This window comes from Callospermophilus lateralis, unplaced genomic scaffold (assembly GCF_048772815.1).
Source record: "Callospermophilus lateralis isolate mCalLat2 unplaced genomic scaffold, mCalLat2.hap1 Scaffold_105, whole genome shotgun sequence".
Classification (NCBI taxonomy): Eukaryota; Metazoa; Chordata; class Mammalia; order Rodentia; family Sciuridae; genus Callospermophilus; species Callospermophilus lateralis.
In genome coordinates, this window is record NW_027510702.1 from 201,302 (window position 1) to 209,262 (window position 7,961).

The window sequence follows — 7,961 nt, forward strand, 5'->3', positions numbered from 1 at the left end:
TTGTAAACCAAGCAAATTGGAAAGCTGAGTAGTTTCAGAAGTTTAAATTGAGCCTCAGAAACTTAGTGTGTTTTCAAGCAACTTGGAAAGACCAGTCTCAGAATTTGAAATAGTGGGGAGAGGGCTTAGGAGTGTGGCTCAGTGTTTAAAAATTCTTAAATTTAAACTGCAATACAAAAAAAAGTGTAAAATATTACAATTCAGTGTTAAACATCAAAAAATAGATCTCTTATAACTGTTTTCTCTAGTATTCAAAAGTGAAAATAGTAATATTTATTCAGAAAAAAATTATATGCTTTCAAAGATAAGGTTTCTGCACCATGTATGTATGATATTTATGACTGATATTTCTACCAAATAACTTGATAATGCTTAATAAATTAAAACAAAAGTTAAAGACAACTACTTATATTCTACATTTAAATGAGTTGTGTCTTTTACTGATCCTCATACATATCAAGGTTTAATGTATAGATAATGACTTACTCTCATATTTGTCAGGGTGTTTATTATAAAGGTTTAATTGTTCTATAAGGCATATATTTTGTAGAAAATATTTTCAATATTCACTACTTCTATGAGTTTTCAGATGTTCAATGAATTTAAAATTTGAGGAAGTTTTAGAAATATTATTTTACTTTTTAGAGTTTCTGGGGACAATGAATTCTCCACCAATCAGTAGTGTTTAAGAAACATGTGGCAATGAAATGTTTTATCCTCCCTTTGTTTTCTCTCTAACCAGTGTGTATCCACAGGTGCTGAGTATTGGTGAATATATTTTGGAGTCATTGTCACATTGTCAGTTTTCACATTTCAAAACTTTCTCTCTGCTATGATTATTGTGGTGAGGATTAAATTTTTACCCTTTCTTAAAGGAATGGTTCAATGGTCTCATTTATAAAGCTTCTCACCAACATATTTTCTCTGATGTCTAGTAATGTAAGATATATAATTTAAAATATTTCTACTTTCTCTATATTTGTATGTTTTCATTTCAGAATAAATAGCCTAGTGGTAAAAAAGAATTGATTTCTTATTAAAAGTTTTGATACATTGTTTTCATTCGTAGAGGTTCTTTCCTATATAAATTCTGTTGTTAATGAGGTTTAGTTTTTCTTTAAAAGTATTATCACTTTATTTACATTTCATATTCACCAGGGTGTCTTCTGCTGTGGTGAATAAAGTTTTATTTTTTATTAAAAGTTTTGCCTCTTTATTCACATTTTTAGGGCTATTTTCCAGTGTGAGTTCTTCTATGGTGAATAATTCCTGTTTTATTCTAAATGCTTTGCCACATTCCTTAGATATGTAGGGCTTCTTTTGAGTGTGAATTCTGTGTGGCAAATAAGGTGTGATTTTCGACTGAAAGCTTTGCCACATTCTTTACATTTGTAGGGCTTCTCTCCAGTGTGAGTTCTGCTATGGCGAATAAGGTGTGATTTTTGACTGAAAGCTTTGCCACATTCTGTACATTTGTAGGACTTCTCTCCAGTGTGAGTTCTGCTGTGGTAAGTAAGTCCTACTTTTCGACTGAAAGTTTTCCCACATTCTTTACATTTGTAGGGCTTCTCTCCAGTGTGAGTTCTCTTGTGGCAAATAAGGTGTGATTTTTGACTGAAAGCTTTGCCACATTCTGTATATTTTTAGGGCTTCTCTCCAGTGTGATTTCTGCTGTGGTAAATAAGTCCTACTTTTCGACTGAAAGCTTTGCCACAATCTTTGCATTTGTAGGGCTTCTCTCCACTGTGAGTTCTTCTGTGTTGAAAAAGGTCTGTATTTTGACTAAAAGCTTTGCCACATTCTGTACATTTGTAGGGTTTCTCTCCAGTGTGAGTTCTTCTGTGGCAAATATGGTATGATTTTTGACTGAAAGCTTTGCCACATTCTTTACATTTGTAGGGCTTCTCTCCAGTGTGAGTTCTGCTGTGGTAAGTAAGTCCTACATTTCAACTGAAAGCTTTGCCACAATCTTTACATCTGTAGGACTTCTCTCCTCTGTGAGTTCTGCTGTGGTGAATAAGGTCTGTTTTTTGACTAAAAGCTTTGCCACATTCTCTACATTTGTAGAGCTTTTCTCCAGTGTAAATTCTTCTTTGGTAAATAATGTTTAATTTTTGACTAAAACGTTTACCATATTCTTCACATTTGTAGTGCTTCTCTTCAGTGTGAATTCTTCTTTGCTTAATAAAAATTGAGTTTTCTTAAAAAACTTTATCACATTCTGCCCACTGGTAAGGCATCTCTCTGGTGTGGTTTCTCATGTGGTAAATAAGAGCTTTTTTTTTTTTTTTTACTAAAAGCTTTGCCACATTGCTTATATTTGTAGGACTTTTCTCCAGTATAAATTCTCTGGTGGTGAACAAGACCTGATTTTTTATATGATTTCTGGTGTTCACTCTCACTTGTAGTTTTCCTTATTTTCTTTTGTTGTAAATAGTCAAGATCACAACTTCTGTATTTCCCACTTATCACTTTGTGAAATATATGTTTTATGCCCTTTTCTGGTGAATATTCTTGGATATCCTGAGGAGTCATGGCTGAAATAAACAAAAATAAAAAATAAACAATACCTACAAGACAGGGATAAATATATTTTGCATACATAACATGAAATTAAGATAGAATAAATACACCAGGAGTGTAGCAGATTAGTAAGTCCAAGTCATCATAAATCAAAAAATAAATCAGTTCAATAAAAATGCACAAACAAAATAACCTTCAGAATTATTTACTCAAATTTTTGTAGAGACCACAGCATCCAACAGGAGTACATCATTAAGAAAAGAAATATAATAAAAAGAAGGTAAGTATGTTACTTTTATCATCCTCAGCCTTTTGTTCTCTATAAGATAACATTGTGTACTTGGGAAATATCTACCAGCTACCTTCACTCTCAGTAGAACAAGAGAAATGTAAAACATACACAAATTTTTGGATTTTTCAAAGAGTGTCTAAAAACTGGCTTTGATCTACCATGACATACAGACATGAAAATAACTAGACCCGCATGTGGTGCACGCAAGGACCCTGAAAATAAACAGCTGCTGCCTGACGAGCTGCCTTCTCCGGGCCTGCGACCCGAGTCTCCGCTGCCCGCGGGCCCACTCCCATGCCGAGAGATCTACCTGCAGCCATGAGCAGCAACGAGTGTTTCAAGTGTGGACGATCTGGCCACTGGGCCCGGGAGTGCCCAACCGGGGGAGGCCGCGGTCGTGCAATGAGAAGCCGAGGCAGAGGTGGTTTTACCTTGGATAGAGGTTTCCAGTTTGTTTCCTCATCTCTTCCAGACATCTGTTACCACTGTGGTGAGTCTGGTCATCTGGCCAAGGATTGTGACCTTCAGGAGGATGCCTGCTATAACTGCGGCAGAGGTGGCCACATCGCCAAGGACTGCAAGGAGCCCAAGAGAGAGAGCGAGGGCAGTGTTGTTACAACTGTGGCAAGCCGGGCCACCTGGCTCATGACTGTGACCACACAGACGAGCAGAAGTGCTATTCTTGTGGCGAGTTCGGACACATTCAGAAAGACTGCACCAAAGTGAAGTGCTATGGGTGTGGTGAGACTGGTCATGTGGACATCAACTGCAGCAAGACAAGTGAAGTCAATTGCTACCGCTGTGGCGAGTCAGGGCATCTTGCACAGGAATGCACAATTGAGGTCACAGCCTAATTATTTTCCTTTGTCACCCCTTCTTTTTCTGATTGATGGTTGTATTATTTTCTCTGAATCCTCTTCACTGGCCAAAGGTTGGCAGATAGAGGCTACTACCAGGCCAGTGAGCTTTTCTTGCCATGTAAAAGAAGAAAAGGGGTGGAAAAAAAAAAAAACGACTTTCTGCATTTAACTACAAAAAAAAAAGTTTATGTTTAGTTTGGTAGAGGTGTTATGTATAATGCTTTGTTAAAGAACCCCCTTTCTGCGCCACTGGTGAATAGGGATTGATGAATGGGAAGAGTTGAGTCAGACCAGTAAGCCCGCTCTGGGCTTCTTGGATAAGTTCCCATGTAGGAGGTATACCAATTCTGGAAGTGTCTTGGAACTTCCATAAATAACTCCAATTTTAGCATAATGATGGCCGTGGATTGCCTGACCTCAGTAGCTATTAAATAACATCAAGTAACATCTGTATCAGGCCCTCACGCAACATACATTTAAGTGGGAGTAAACAAAATAAGACGAAAGTGTGTGTCGGTGGCTAAGGCGAGAGAACCTGGGGTAGAAGCCTAAAACCAGGAAACAGCTTCTCTGCAGCAGCTGCTGCTGCTGGACCTACAGATGGTGACGGCAAAGGTTTAGAACACATTGGGTTTTTTTGTTTGTTTTTCATAGACGAAATCTCAAAAAACCCAGAGTCAACATCGATGCTCGAGAGTTAGCATAAATTTGGACTTATTCAGAAATTGCAGAGAAATGCATTTTCACAGAAATCAAGATGTTATTTTTGTATACTATATCACTTAGACAACTGTGTTTCATTTGCTGTAATCAGTTTTTAAAAGTAAGATGGAAAAAGCAACTGAAGTCCTAGAAAAAAAAATAGAAAAATGTAATTTTAAACTCTTCCAATAAAGCTGGAGGAGGAAAGGGGAAAAAAAAGAAAAATGAACAAAAAATTCACTAAGAAGTATACACATATATGTCTATAAAATTTTCCATTAAAACATTTTAAAAGACTATAAAAACCTTGCATAGCCTATGGCCATAATACATGGATGAAGTCAATGCATAACGATCGAGTATAATAAATTGATTTTTATATTTTTAAATTCATGAGATATGATGATTTCTTTCATTGACAAATACACCTTTGTTTATTTCCTAAATATATCATGGTATTTTATACTATATATACAAGGTAAAATGACTAAATAGAATGAATTAACACAAAAAAGAATGAAATAACAAAATTATTATTTTGGATAATTATCAGTTTTGTTCTTGCAAGGTATTGTATTTCTTCTATTACTATTAATGAAGAATATAATACACTCACCATGTGGTAAAACAAAACTCTTGACCCTCTTATGCTGAATAAAATAGAAATATGTAACTCTGAGTATAATATCAACCCTACACAAAACACAGTACCTGGTGAGCAAAATTTTGCCGAATAAATTTCTGAATTCCACATGTGAATCAAATGTACCTGCAACTTAATATCTGCATGTCACATTTCTCTTAATGCAAAGTCCTGCATATATTTCTTATAAAACTTTAAGAGACAAAATATTTTATAATTAAATAATAATAGTATATAAGTACAATATTTTTACACATTTGGTTATTGACAGGCACATACATTGAGCCCATAGCTTTAATACTGAGAACAAAGTCTGCACTAAACACAAAAGCAGAGGTATCTCTTCAGTTTTCTGATTTAATTATTCATTGGTACATATTTAGTACTGGCATTTTTGGATCTTTAGGTCATCCAACTTTTAATTTTTCATGTGTGGTGCTTGAGATTAACCCCCCAAATTCTATATCACTGAACTACAACACAAGTCTTTTTAAAATTTTTTGACTCATGCTGTTTCTAAATTTCTATGACTCCCCTCAACATGAAGTAATTTTGCATGGCCTCCCAATTAGCAAATATTACAAGGATGCAGCACTGCTCTTGCCTATTTTTATTTATTTAAGTTTTTTTTATACTTTTTTAAAAAAATGAACTATATAATCTACAGTTGGCTTCTTTAATGAACAAATAAAAATAATATAGCAAATATAAACAAAGAGAAGCGTGGCTTAATCCAAGTGACAAGAAAGAAAAAAAAAACATTAAAAACTGGAAATTAGGATACTGGCAGATATGAATTAATCAAAGAACACTAAATAATAATTTAAAGAAAGTTTAGAGAGTGAAATTGAGACAAAAAATATAAATATAAATAAGCACAAATTATGTATGTGAATTAATTCTTTCAAAAAAATGAGAGGGGCATTCCTAGTGTGCAAACCTGAAATTCTACCAATATGTGAGAGGCTTATCAGGCAGGACCAAGTTTAAGACAAATCTAAGCAACCTGTGAAATACTGTAAAAATTGAAAACCTATAGGATATATAAAGATAAGTGGGACACACACACACACACACACACACACACACACACACATTACACTTGAGGGGATATAAATATATATATTTGTAAAAAATCCAATCATGTCACAATAAAAAACAATGATCTAGAAATTAAATCATTAATCAAAATAGAAAAATAAGAAATATAGAAAATAACTTACAAAGTGGAAGTATAATGAGTTATTCACTTCAAAATATTTATGATTATTAATGCATTATTACAAAACACATTAAAAAAGAAAAAAATTACTAACAGAATTGAATCTAAAATAAGAAACTTCCAAGTCAGTACCAGCAGAGAGCATGAGAAGAAACCAAGCATTATCTTTTCCTAGAGGGCCTATTTGTTTAAAGATGGATAATGCCTCTGCCTTTACATCTCATCCTTTTGCACAATTTTTAATGAATGAGATTTAGTTTTAAAAAATGAAATTTTTCATAATCGTTTTGGACAAGCTTTTGTTGAGTGAGTAAATTATATACTGATCCTTGCCTTTTTAAACAGAAACAAAGATCTAGCCTCTCTCATATTAATAAACATTAAATAATGTTTTATTTACACTTAATGTGCTCAATATACAACATAAAATTAATAGTCAAAATTGGTCATCTGCATTGAATAGGCATTTTATTTTCAAACAGCCATTATTTTTCTATCTATCTATCTATCTATCTATCTATCTATTTATATCTATCTATATATATATATATATATATATATATATAGATAGATAGATAGATAGATAGATAGATAGATATATAGATATATAAGATTCCATTTTATCACCATGGCAAGGTACTATGCCTTTGATCACGTGGGGAAAAGCATGGACTGTTAAACTTATGCCAACATGTTCTTTTTGATGCATGAAATATAGCAATTTTAAATGTATATCAGGGACTTGACAAGCTGATTCATAAAATTCATTTAACCCTGGAAGAGAAGAGTCCCTTCAAACAAGAGAATAATCATTCTCCTCAAAAGAGGAGAAACATTAAAAGAGGAACCCAGAATACTATAATTACAGATACTTGGGGGGATATAAAACTATTAATAACCTCAGCTCAAAAGGAGTTGGCTCAAATAGGTTAGAATGCACTATGGATAACTTAGTTACTGCTTTGGTTGCTAAACTCACACAAAAGTCTGTTAATGATTTGCTCTGTTATTGTACACCACTTGTGGGAAACTCAGTACTGTTAGATCCTGGACTTCTACAACCCATTACAATATCTTGACTCACTTGGATGAAATCGTTATATAACTGAAAAAATATCTCATGGTATTCATTGTTGTGTTAGCAGAATAACTGTGTCCTTACCATCCACATAGTATTTAATAGGTCACAATCCTGCACAATATATTCATAAAAGGTCTATTCCTCTTGATAAAAACTGTGATAATTCAGTGAACCTTCTCTCTAAGGCAGAATTTGATGCTCTAATATTTTCCTTAGTGGGTTTCCCTGACTAGATCTTTGGGCTTACAAAACTACAATGAAACTCACCTATGCTATCATAAAAAGTATTAGTCATGCCTCCAAGGTTGTTAATATGCTTAATGAACAACAAAAACAACATTGTCACGTCATACTTAAAATTCATGATTGCAATTGATTGTCTGGTATTGTTATATCATAATGGATATCAGAAGTTTATTAACATGTGTTCCTTCAATTTAAGTGAAAATAGTAATTTTATTTTAAAAGAGTTAGATTTCCTTAAAGATATCATTAATAAGGTACAACAAGATGATTGATGATTCACTTGTTGGATTGGCTAACTTAATGTTTACTCAATTTCATCTGTGTCAAAAAATATTCATAGGTGGATGTTTACTGATGTTGGCACTTGCTGTTGTCTATGGCTGCCCTTTTTT

At 33.7% G+C, this 7,961-nt stretch overlaps 2 pseudogenes; one reads left to right on the forward strand and one right to left on the reverse strand.

The window, feature by feature from the left end:
- Positions 1-1,231: 1,231 nt before the first annotated feature.
- LOC143639996 (uncharacterized) lies at positions 1,232-3,111 on the reverse strand (annotated as a pseudogene).
- Positions 3,069-3,669, forward strand: LOC143640010 (CCHC-type zinc finger nucleic acid binding protein pseudogene; annotated as a pseudogene).
- The last annotated feature ends 4,292 nt before the right edge of the window (positions 3,670-7,961 follow it).